The sequence below is a fragment of the Pelodiscus sinensis genome, chromosome 1 (assembly GCF_052426305.1).
Source record: "Pelodiscus sinensis isolate ZL-2025 chromosome 1, ASM5242630v1, whole genome shotgun sequence".
Lineage (NCBI taxonomy): Eukaryota > Metazoa > Chordata > Testudines > Trionychidae > Pelodiscus > Pelodiscus sinensis.
This window is the reverse complement of record NC_143052.1, coordinates 198,209,589-198,223,040: the sequence shown is the minus strand read 5'-3', so window position 1 is coordinate 198,223,040 and position 13,452 is coordinate 198,209,589.

The following is a 13,452-nucleotide window of genomic DNA, read 5'->3' as shown; positions in this document are numbered from 1 at the left end:
AGACTGCACGCGGAACTTTCGAAAGAGCAAGCCGCTTTTTCGAAAGAAAGCACCCAGTGAGTCTGGATGCTCTCTTTCGAAGAAGCCCTATTTACATTCAAGAACGCCTTCTTTCGAAAGAAGCACTTTCGAAAGAAGGCGTTCTTCCTCGTGAAATGAGGTTTACCGCCGTCGAAAGACAAGCTGCGTTCTTTCGATTTAATTTCGAAAGAACGCGGCTGCAGTCTAGACGCAGGTGAAGTTTTTTCGGAAAAAGGCTACTTTTCCCGAAAAAAACCCTGAGTCTGGACACAGCCCTAGTGAAATAGTTTTTCCTGATATCCAACCTGGACCTCTCCCACCACAACTTGAGACCATTGCTCCTTGTTCTGCCATCTGTCACTACTGAGAACAGCCTTTCTGCATCCTTTTTGGAACCTCCCTTCAGGAAGTTGAAGGCTGCTATCAAATCCCCCCTCACTCTTCATTTCTCCAGACTAAACAGACCCAACTCCCTCAGCCTCTCCTCATAGGTCATATGCTCCAGCCCCCTAATCATTTTGGTTGCCCTCTGCTGGACCCTCTCCAATGCGTGCACATCCTTTTTGTAGTGGGGGGCCCAGAACTGGACACAATACTCCAGATGTGGCCTCACCAGAGCCGAATAAAGGGGAATAATGACATCTCTGGATCTGCTGGCAATGCTGCTCTTAATGCAACCTAATATGCCATTAGCCTTCTTGGCTACAAGGGCACACTGTTGACTCATATCCAGCTTCTCATCCACTGTAACCCTCAGGTCCTTTTCTGCAGAACTACTACTTAGCTGGTTGGTCCCCAGCCTGTAACTCTACACTTATCCTTGTTGAACCACATCAGATTTCTTGTGGCCCAATCCTCCAATTAGTCTAAGTCACTCTGGACCCTATCTCTGCCCTGAAACATATCTACCTCTCCCTCTTAGTGTCATCCACAAACTTGCTGAGGGTGCAATCGACCCCCTCATCCAGGTCATTAATAAAGATATTGAACAAAACCGGTCCTAGAACCGAACTGTGGGGCACTCCGCTAGAAACCGACCGCCATCCTGACAGTGAGCCATTGATCACTACCCACTGAGCCCGGCCTTCTAGCCAGCTTTCTATCTATCTTACCGTCCATTTATCCAATCCACATTCCCTTAACTTGCTGGCAAGAATATTATAGGAGAATGTATCAAAAGCCTTGCTAAAGTCAAGGTATATCACATCCACTGACTTTCCCATATCCACAGAGCCAGTTACCTCATCACAGAAGCTAATCAGATTGGTCAGGCACGACTTGCCCTTTGTGAATCCATGCTGACTATTCCTGATCACTTTCCTCTCTTCCAAGTGCCTCAAAATAGATTCCTTAAGGATCCCTTCCATGATTTTTCCAGGAACCGAGGTAAGACTGACTGGCCTATAGTTCCCTGGATCATCCTTCTTCCCTTTTTTGAAGATGGGCACTACATTTGCCTTTTTCCAATCATCTGGGATCTCTCCCTATCTCCAAGACTTTTCAGAGATAATGGCCAAAGGCTCCTCAATGACATTTGCCAACTCCCTCAGTACCCTCGGATGCATTAAGTCCTGACCCATGAATTTGTGCACGTTTAGCTTTTCTAAATAGTTCCTAACCTGTTCTTTACCCACCAAGGGCTGTCCATCTTCATCCCATCTTGCATCACTTAGCGCATTAGTCCGGGAGCTGACCTTGTCCGTGAATACAGAGGCAAAGAAAGCATTGAGTGCTTCAGCTTTCCCCACATCATCCGTCACTAGGTTACCTCCTTCATTCAGTAGGGGCCCCACACCCTCATCACCTTCTTCTTGTTAACATGCCTGTAGAAACCTTTCTTGTTATCCTTCACATCCTTTGCCAGTCGCAATTCCAATTGCGCTTTCGCCTTCCTGATAACCCCCCAGCATTCTCGAGCTATACGTTTAAACCCCTCCCTGGTCATTTGTCCAAGCTTCCACCTTTTGTAAACTTCCTTTTTGTGCTTAAGTTCACCAAAGATTTCCCCTGTAAGCCAATCTGGTCTCCTACCATGTTTGCCTCTCTTGCTACACATCGGGATGGTTTCTTTCTGTGCCTTCAATAAGGCTTCTTTAAAATACTGCCAGCTGACCTGGACTCCTTTCCCCTTCATGTTAGCATCCCAGGAGATTCTGCCCATCAGGCCTCTAAGGGAGTCAAAATCTGCTTTTCTGAAGTCCAAGGTGTGTATTTTAGTACTCTCTTTTCTTCCTTTGGTCAGGATCCTGAAATCTACCATCTCATGATCACTGCTTCCCAGGTTGTCACCCACCTCTACTTCCCCTATTAGTTCCTCCCTGTTTGTGAGCAGAAGGTCAAGCTGTGCACAGCCCCTGGTTGGATCCTTTAGCACTTGTACCGAGAAGTTATCCTCAACATTCTCCAAAAACTTCCTGGATTGCCTGTGTACTCCCATATTGGTTTCCCAGCAGATGTCAGGGTGATTAAAGTCCTCCACAAGAAAGTCAATGTGTGGAGCCACCTCCTCACCCCACACCCCACTGCAGCTGCCTCCCACAGAGGCAACAATGCAGGATGGGGGACAGGTGGGAGCTGGTGCTTGCAGGAAGCCAGCTTAAAAGCTGGCTCCCCATGAGCATTAGCTCCTGCTCCCTCCCCACACACACACATACACACACATAAATATGTGACCACTGAAAAATTCAGTGGTTACATGTTACACAAATAAATGCATTTTAACATCTCTAACGTAGGTAGGATTTTTCATTCACCCAGAGACCTACAAGGATACCCAGGGAAGGCCCTTGAAATCTCAGGCAATAAATGGGTTTCCTTGTTGCTTTTGTGGGCTTGTATTCACTTGTTATGTTAGAACATAATTTTGAGGTGACTTGTTAACTAACATGATGTCAAATCGACTTTGCCACCAATATAGGCAGGGACTGTTGTGTTTAATATTGCATCATATGGTTGTGAAATTACACATTTAACAAAAACGAGCTCACATGTTCTTAAACACAACTTGTACAAATTTCCATTGGCTGCAAAATTGTGTTTAACATCCCGTTAGTTAAAATGAACCCACAAGTTGGGTTTGATTGGATTTGAATTTCCAGTGAGGCCTATGTTGTTCTCGATGTCCAGACAATATCAGTCTATCTCACACAGGTACAGCCCAAGAGGAACTCGCATTTCTTCCTATTTCTTTACTGCATCTAATTACAAAAACTGGAAGCCACAATTCACCATTGGTGTAACTCCATCTGAGGTAGCAAGAGTGGATAACATGGTGATAAAAATGCCTGAGCCCTTACTATTTTATAAGGTGCACTATAAAGTACATTGCATTTGCACTGAAAAGTAAAGTTCACTAACAAGTGAACATCCATAGTGAACAGTCAGATGACTTCTTCCCCACATTCTAGCCAAGCGTTTCTTACCTACATGGAAATTAGCTCCTCCATGGGGACCTTGGAGAAGCCAAAGACAGCTATAGAGGGAAATGCATACAGAATCGCTGCTTTCTGGCCACATCTTCCCTCCCTCCTGTACAGTTCCTCAGCACAATCAGGACTCTTGTATTGTATACATGTTGTACCAGGTGAGGAGAACATACAGCTTTGTTTCTGCGGTTCTCAAACTTCAGTGCACTGTGACCCCCTTCTGCCAGCAAATTACTACACAGCCAGGGTGGGAGCATTCAGGCTTCAGCTTTGACTTAGACTTTGGCCTTGGACTCCTGCAAGTTTAACAGCATGGTGACCACATTAAAATGGGGTTGTGACCAGTGTTCCCTGTAAGCTGAGCACTTTGGAGGCCACCCAGGAGAGAGTCAAATGCTGGCCAGCTGATAGCAAAGCACCCATAGCACACACAGCTGGCAGCATGTGTTTCTACTGGTGGTTCATATCTGCATGTGCCTTGGTGCTATGACAAAATTTATTCCACACATAGATGGAAGAAATTAGAGGGAACATTGCTCATGACTCATGTTGGGGTGCTGAACCACAATTTGAGAACTGCTGCTAGACAGTTCCTCTGCATGAATTAAACACATGATTGCAAACATTTTCTATCCACTCTTCAGTCGTGTTTTGCTATCAGAAGTGATAGAGCAATACACCCATCTAGATGCATTGGTTCTGTTACCACATCAAGTTTTCTTTGAGGTCAATTTATCATGGTTATCTTTTGTTTCTCACTTTTTATATTCATTCAAGACTATGACTAAAACAAAACCTAACTCATTAGTGCCATTACTGAAAAGGTATAAAACTATTTTTAATAAAATCTTTATATAAAATGAAGATTTTAATGACAACAAAGAAAATAATATTACATTAACTGTACATCCTGACAGTAACATTGAGTTAAAATGGCCAATATACACCAGATACTGCATTCATTCTACAGTACGAGGAGGATGAATGCAGAAAGGAAGCCAAAAGCACTAAAAAAATACAATAAATTATTAACCGAGTGAAAAGAGAAACGTAGTGATTCTAATCTGTAATGGGATTGTTTTTCAGGCAAATTTCAAATCAGTGACTATATTCAAGCTATGATCGCCTGATCTGCTTTGAACAAAGTTACTCAGCATTTTGTAACAAAGGGCCTGATTTTCCTCTCATTTATGTTGGTTTTACACTGAAGTAACTCCGTGCCCTTCATTGAAGCTACACATGATTCACACCATGTACATGAGTAGAGAACTAGGTCCTAAGTTTAATGTATATGTTCTTCTTCTTTGTGAAATATTCAAGTATTTGGCGTGTCTACAATATGGTAACCAGAAAGAGCTGGGACACGTAGTCTCCTTTTCACATCCATGCTGTCTATGCCAGTTGCAGACATTGCAATGGTTTAAGAGCTGTTCTGCCAGCTCCATGCTACTGGAAAATTCCCCTACGTTTTAGTGACCTTCCTGTAACTAGTTACTCTGGCTAAACTGAGCTCCATATTTGAAATACTTAATAGTAAAAGCTTAACATTTCATAATAATGAGCATATAAAATAGATTTGGAAGTAAAGTTACATGAGGCACAATGACACTTTTATAGTGTCTCTATAGGTTTTGAAGTTCTTAGCGGCTGCTTTTCCGCAAACACTTGCCAGCTGTCTACACTGGCCGCTTGATTTTGCGCAAAAGCACTGACGTTCTACTATCCAAAATCAGTGCTTCTTGTGCAAATGCTTTGACATTCCCGTTCGGGCAAAAGCCCTTATCCGGAAATGTTTTTGCGCAAGAGGGCCAGTGTTGACAGCTAAAAACTGTTTTGCGCAAAAAAGCCCTGATGGCGAAAATGGCGATCGGGGTTTTCTTGCGCAAAAACACGTCTAGATTGGCACGGACGCTTTTCCGCAAAAAGTGCTTTTGCGGAAAAGCGTCCGTGCCAATCTAGACGCTCTTTTCCTCAAATGCTTTTAACGGAAAAACTTTTCCGTTAAAAGCATTTCCGGAAAATCATGCCAGTCTAGACGTAGCCATTCTGTACATATAAGGAGAGGTGCTCAGAAGAAGTTGGCATGGCTGCCATTGAAATCAGTGGGAATTTTATCAATTTCAAAAGAAGCAAAGCTAGGCCTACCGGTAGCAATTTTGATACTCATACCCACTCTGGGGAACACCATTACAAGCGGCAATACATTTCCATCTGATAGAAGCTCTTGAAATACAACCACTGTATATACTCAGTGTGACCTTGGATATGCTATCACTGTACTAATATAAAGTCACCATGAGATAGGCAAGCTCTGTGTCTGTCTCGCCCACATTCTGCAGCTGTACTAAAATGCAAAATGCTATGTGTCTGTCCCCTCAGCCAACCCTTTGTAACCAGTCAGACATGACCCCCCTCCTTCCTCTTCATTGGTGTCTAGTTGACCAGACATACTCCTCTGCTTTTCCCTTCTTTCCTGACCTTGGCTTTCTTAGTTATAATTTGTTAAGCTTTTTATCATGCCTTTGGTATGTTATCTGTAGCACAATGCAATTTCTTGTACTCAAGGCCATCATGTTATCTGTAGCACAATGCAATTTCTTGTACTCAAGGCCATCATGAGGCCCAACTTTGTCTAGAAATCATATTGCTAATCAATATGTATGTAACCTGTGGAATGTGTGTGAGGTGTAAATGAGAAAAACCCAACCAAAAAGGCAGCTTAGGATCCGTGACCTTTTAAGGCAGACAAACACCCCGCAAGCAGATAAATTAACCGAAAAGCGGCCAGAAAAGCTCCCTCTCTCTCCTGGACAAAATGTAACATCAGAGCAGAAACCTGGGATTGGCCCGGAGGAAGTAAAGCCTCCTGCAGTTCCGAAGGGATCTCCCAAGGAACATCATGGTCAAGTCTCCGGGAAGCTGATGCCTGGCCAGCACTCCAGCCACCAGCAAAATCAAAAGTAATCTTCACCGCACTTGCAGCCTGCCTCCAAACTGCCAGCATGAATGTGATATATGTGTGTGAGTATCACCTTACTCTTAAGAATCTGTACCAATAAACAACCCCAAAAGCAATACTGCTCCAGCCCACCCTTTGTCTGGGTTTGTTCCTCGGCAGTTGTGAGGAAGTGCAACACCCTTCAGCTGCCATGGAGATGCCTAAAGATGCAGTATGTAGGTTCCTAAAAAGCAGAATGGCAACATCAGAATTTAAAGTAGAATAAAAGAGAAAGAGGAACTCTCACTACACTGACTGAGGGGAGGAGAGTATGTGCCATTTTATTTATATACACTTCCTTTTATTCAGTCATAATACAGAACTACACACAGCACATGCATTTTGTGAATTTCTGCTTTGTGTGTATGCTGTGCTCAGGTAATAAAATTTAGAGTTTTGGCCCAGAGGAAGTACCCAAAGGAATTTGTTCGTTTCCACCATTGGTTATTTGTCTGCAGCCTGACTACTCTATTGTAAATACTATCAAATATTATAATTTAAATACAGCCAGCTGCTTCATAGCCCAGTTGCTGTCTCTGCTCATGAAGGACTGTTAACCTGCTGCTTACTGCCTTTGAAAATTCCCCAGGCATTTCTCCAAGTTCCCCTTGAAGGCTGCCTTGAAGCTTCGACATCAATTGGAGCCGCATGAAGGAATTACCAGTTCCCTTCTCTCCTTCAAATTCTGTATTTTCAAACTTAATCTTTTAGGCTGATGGATAAAAATAAAGACAGTTTAAAAAATTTTAAGCTTCCTTTTCCCAGTTAATCTTGAGACTCTAATATTGATCAAGGCTTTTCTAAGGATGAACTTGTACTCTACCCTCATGCTACTGGTACACCATGTCCTAGATTCAGTATCTATTTCAATTAAGAAAATAGGGGAGGAAATGCCATTTATTTTTTAAATAAAAAGCTTTCAAGTTACCCTTGCAGGCTGCTTTGAGGATCTGGTATTGATCAAAGCTGCTTTGAGGAATCATCTGTTTTGCCTGGAATAGGATAGCATATTGTCCATACAGAACATTAATTCAGTGTAATATATTAAAACAGCTGGTACATTTTTGCATTAGAAGCAGTGTTGGGAGAAATTCTAAGGGTTCAAAATCTATGAACTCCACAGAGATCTGAATCAAGTGAGATGTTTCATAACACCCATCTCTTTTCACTCTGCCTTTCACTTTCTCATCTTTTTGTCTCATTATTTTTGCACTTTTTTCAGTCTCTTTTTTGTCTTCTTTTGACTTTCTCTTGTATTTTTGTTGGTATTTTTAGGTTCCCTTCTTCTCCCTCCACATCATCCCGTTCCTTGCTATTTCTTTCTCTTCTTGAGTCCCCTTAATCTTTTGGCCTCTTTTTTATTTCTTCCTTTGACCATCCATATCTCCTCACCTATTTCATGTTTTGCTTGTATGCAGTCTCACCAAGTCCCAAGTGGCAAAGAGGACAAATGCCACAGGGCCCAGCAATTCAAAAGGACCCAGGGCTCTGGGCCCCTACCGCCACTACTGCAGCAGTGGTGTAGCCAGTGGACCGGTTTGTCTTTATTATATTTACTGCAACTCTATTCTTGCTTCATTATATTCTGCTTTGCGTTAGCTTCAGCAGTAATGCAAGTAACTTACAGGCTTGTATTCTGTAGGACAGGGGTGGCCAACCCGTTACAGATGAAGAGCCAAAATAGTGGTGGATACAGCACAAAGAGACAATGGAAAGAAGTTGGTGAGCAAAACCAAAAAAAAATGCTGCCCCTTTAAAAGCTACATGTGGCCCAAGCAGGTTTCCATCAGCCGCAGCATCAAATCTCGCTGCGCCATGCGGCACCCTGCCCACACAATGAAAAAAGGTCAGAGCAGGGGACCATGAGAAGAGCCACAGGTGCAGGAGCCCAATTTTTCCTTTGAAGAGCTGCATGCAGCTCACAAGCCGCAGGTTGGCCACCCCTGCTGTAGGACATTAGCTTTGACAAGTTAGTATAAGTCTTGAGGCCTATAATATCTAAACAAATAAATTTTGGACACACTAATAACCAGTGGAAAATGCCAAGTTATTGGGGAGTGGAAAATAAAGGTTAAGTACATCTATAGATGTAATGTATTTGACAAAGACACAGTTCTGCCTAGACTACAGGGAGAGAAGTTACAAAATAAGTCATCATCATCATCATGCCCAGTGAGGCTGACTAAGTGGAAGACTCTGGTTACCTATGCTAACCTATAGCCAATTTTGCTTGGTTAACAATCAAAACCAGTATCGTCCCTTGGAGTGTTCTGTCACAAATACAAATCTCCATATTACTCCAAAGTATCCTAATTTTGATAGGGAATCAAGAAATGTTCCTAATTTTCCTAGAATTACAATTAAAGTCATTGTTAGCTCATAAAAGATCCACTTCATAGAAATTACTAACCATATGGATTAGGCAAAACAAGCTATTCCCCAATTAGTAAGAGAAGGTAATGAGTTTTAACAATCTTTGGTGTAAATGTTGGATTAAAAGGATGGGTTATAGATCATGAATTATTCCCAGAAATATATCCAGAGTATCATCTGTATGATGCTCCTCAGTGGGAGAAAATACCACTGAAACCATCCCTGCAAACATCTGACCATTTACATCCATACCAGTGTGACAAGGTTCATTTTATATTTCACTCTGTCAAGGGGAGAGTGGGGGCATGTTGCCTATAGGGCTAACCTGCTCACAATCCTATATATATAAATGTATTCTTTCCTTATAGTTTTGATTATATGTTTATTAAAAGAAGGTACAGGAGGTTTATATTGGCAGTTTGGCTGTAACACAAAAGACTTACAGGCCATGTCCCATATGTTGAGCTTAGGCAAAGTATTTTTGTCTGGGACCTTTCACTCAGATAGTACAGTTCAGATATGTTCTGAACCTTTCACCTAGATAGATGGTGGCAAGATCAAGGGACTCTCCATGGTATAGGCGCTTCTAAGAATACCCTGAAACTTAGCAGGTGCACCATTACTTAGAAAAACCTAAAATAACTGATGGAGACCAGATCAAATAACCAGATAGGACAGAAATAATAAATGTGATAGACAACCACAAAAGGCCCATAGTAATGAATAGACGCATACGATAATAAGTTGAGATCAATGATATACTGACCTAATGGAAAAAGACACTTCACCATTAGTAAGGAGAGGAAATACAAAAAAGGAGAAAAGAAAACATTCTCTACTGAATGTGCACCAAACATAACAATGTCAACATAACATATGATAAAAGTGGCATCCCCGCCTAGGGGTGGTAGGAGGAGATGTCGTCCTTGGGAGGTGCCAGAATAATGGCTGCTAGTGATGTTGGGGAAGGTGAAGGTGATGAGGAAGAAGATGGCTAACACTTCGGGGTGTTCTAGAAGTAATGGAGAGAGCATATGGCGTGGAAATAAAGATGTGCATTCCCTATGTATCTTGTGAAATTGGGGTGTTTGTGACTGTGCTAAATTAATTAATTAATAAACTATATTTGCACATATGCAGGAGTTCCTATCGTGTGAGTGTTGCATCTATGCACATCAGGGTTCCCAAACATAGAATAATCAAATACTGGGCCTGATCATGGGACAAAGAACTTGTCAGCTCTAAAGATGGTAACTGGAAATGTATAAGCAATTTTATATCAGGCAACAGCGGTGGCAGCTGGAGCCCCATGCAGAACCCCCTGGGGGGTGCTGAGGACTGCCTGGAGTAGGTATGGCATGTTGTGGGTGACACTGAGGCTTCTTGAGGCAAGCTAGCCCCAGTCCTGCCCCTCTGACCAAAGCCTGCAGAGCCACCCCCTCCGCCTTGCCCAGGGGCCCAGCAAGGCTGTCGGACCCACTGTTTGTATGTCTAACAGCACATACTTTTAGCCAAGCCACCAGTTCTCATTTCTGAATCAGTCCTTCCACAAGTAGCGCTGCCAGCCTTTCCATGACTGACAAGAGGTATGGGCCTATATCTCTCACTTAATTTCACTGACGTCAGTGGACTTACGCTGGTGGAAAACCAATTTCAGTGAGAAGAGAATTAGGCCCTCTGATTTCAAAGCTGTTTGGCAGCAAGTTGAGCATGCTGAAGAACAAGTGGCCCTGAAGGAAATAGGAGAGGCTATGCAGATTAGAGTTGTTGAACTGGAAGCTTCAAAGGACATTTCTGATTTGGCTCAGGAAATTTAATCTTGTCAAATGTGAAGAGAATTTGTAGTTGCTCTGCTATAAGTGAAACTGCCAGAAATGGTTTCATGCCCTCATAGGTGATTCACCAATGTGAGATTGTTCTGATGATGTAATGCTGCTAACTTGTATTTCATTGGTGGAGAGTATTATCTTGTGAATTGCTGCTCCAGAGTTGTTATTGGTTTGTGGAGGGGAGAAGCAAGTGAAGCGCGCGCGCGTGTGTGTGTGTGTGTGTGAAAGATTAAAGTTTCTTTCTCCAACTTGCAATTCAGTTCAAGTTCTTATTAAATATTGTTGTTTTTATAAGTCACCTTCAAGCACTTATTTGCTACGGTTTCAAACTAAAAATGGGGCAGACTCATGATCAGGTCAAAGGAAAGGAGAGAGAGGGTTAAAATAAAACATGTCCTCCTGGCACCATAGGGAATACTAGGCTGCTTGCAGTCACTTCATAACACAGTAGGTCCAGACTGCTTTTTTTCCTGTAAAATGCAAGGATATTTTAAAAAAGAAAACTAGGCAGAATCCTTAAAGGAATTGCAATTAACTGGAACAACAACTAATGTGCACGTTAAGAATTTAACAGCCGTGACAGTGTCCCTTTAAATTACACTTGTTCAGTACAATGGAACTAAAGTGTTCTGTGATTATGCATATCTTTCTAACAAATGAGTGCACAAATATTTGGCTCTTAACTATGAACTAAATGGTATGACATTTGCCTGGGAAAATTAATTACTTTAACATGTGTTGTATAAAATATGGGATAATTATATACTGTATTTGGATGCTGCAGAATGTTTCTCAGTTACCAAGTTATTACCAAAGGAAATTTATGAGAAATAAACAAGAAATGCACATAGATTCTGTAAATGTCATGTTATGCTCAAGGGCCTTTTGCAGCTGAATAATTTTTATGTGGATGAGGAGGCCAGAATCATGCTGATCTTAAAGTCCAAGCAATAAGTCAAGTTACTACAAGTTAATTTTTACATTTACATGTAATTGTGTTGTTATATAATGTATCTGGGGCAGGGTTGTAGTGCTGACTAAAAATGTCTAAATATAAAGAATAAGACAAGATCAAATAAGATTAACTTTAGGGATGCTGAATATGCTTGATGCAGAATTTAAAACAGTTTGGAAATAAGGGGAGGAAATGGAAAAAATAATGTTACTATTACTGATATTATAAGGTGATGGGATAGGCAAAGTGCTAACTTACTATTATTTATGCAGGGATATTTTTGGAAGTAAAGGTGAAATCTTCCTCACAGATTTTCCATTCTAATGCGCCCCTCCCTGCAAGTCTGTCACATTTCCCAAGTGAAGAAAGTTCAGTCACTTCCACAACACAGTCCTCCCATCAGACTAAAATTCTGGAACATTCTCCATGTTGCCTACACTAACAGGCGCCGTAGATCTATTTCTGCTATACAAATAACATAGCTGAAGTCAACATACTAACTGCAGCATCTTGCGTGTGATAAGGTTGGTGAGGGCTGCTTTCCATAGATGACAGCTACTCTTTTCATCTTGGTGGTGTACCGTTGTCAACGGGAATGTGCTCAATGATCAATTTATGGCATTTAAGCAGACACAATAAATTGGCCAGTGGATTCATCGCTGCAGAGTTGATCCCTGGTGCAGTATAGACAAGGCCTGAGGCTTTGTGCATGAGGAGGAGGTGGAAGAGGACAGGCTGCAGGATCATGAATATCAGGTCCCCATGTACTGAGAAGTAGCTTTGCTAAAAAAAGTAATGGAATCATTCACAGGGTAAATTCTGTGTTGCATAGATAAGCATTTCCTCCTGTCAAATTGAAATATGTTGCCTTTCAGTTTGATTTAATGACCCTTTGTTCTTGCATTTTGAGAAAAAAAATGACCTCCTTTCTGTAGACCATTGATTATTTTGTATTCTCCTCATATTTATCTCCTCTGTTAATTAAATATTACATCTCTAGATGTTCTTACATACCTATAGTCGCTTTAATTTTCCACCTCTGGCACTCCTCTACTTGTCATATCCTTGCAAAGGTTGGGTGACCAGAATTAAATGCTCTATACCATGATGCTATGAAATTATAATGTGGGTGAGATAATATCTCCTCTTGGGCCAACTTCTGGACCTTGCCTGAACCTGAAGAAAAGCTGAATAAGCTTGAAAGCTTGTCTGTCTCGCCAGCAAAAGTTGGTCCGATAAAGTATATTACCTCACTCGCATTGTCTCCGTGATAGTCTAGGACACACATGGCTACAACACTGCATACATGAAATGATAATGACATGCTAATATTTTCAGTGTTATTTTCCCTCCCTGTGTCCTGGCAACTGGTTTGCTTTTTTGACCACTGATTTTCACTGAGCTGTCCACAGTGGTATTTGAGTCATTTCCTGAGTTGTTATAGTTTATTTACAAACTAGCAACGTTTATGACCATTCAAATTATTCCCTCCAGTATGCCATACTTTCCATGTATCCGCATTGTTAATCAATAATGTATTTATTTAAAAGTTTTAAAAAAGTATTTTTTGCCACTATGTTGTCTGCTAAGGTGTTAGAACTTTCTGGAATTCCTCAGTGTTCTCTAAATTTGAGTAACCTAAATAATTTGGTGTCCTCTGCAAATGTTGCCATCTCATTGTTCCCTCCTTTTTCCAGATAATGACAATTAATCAACATTGGTCCTAGCATGATACCTCATGGTATTATCATTTCCATATTGCATCCCAAAAAATGACATTAAAAGAATGTTCAAGTTGCAAAGTCAAGTCCTCAAAATTTAGAAAATTCCAGAATTAAGGCTATCTGTGCC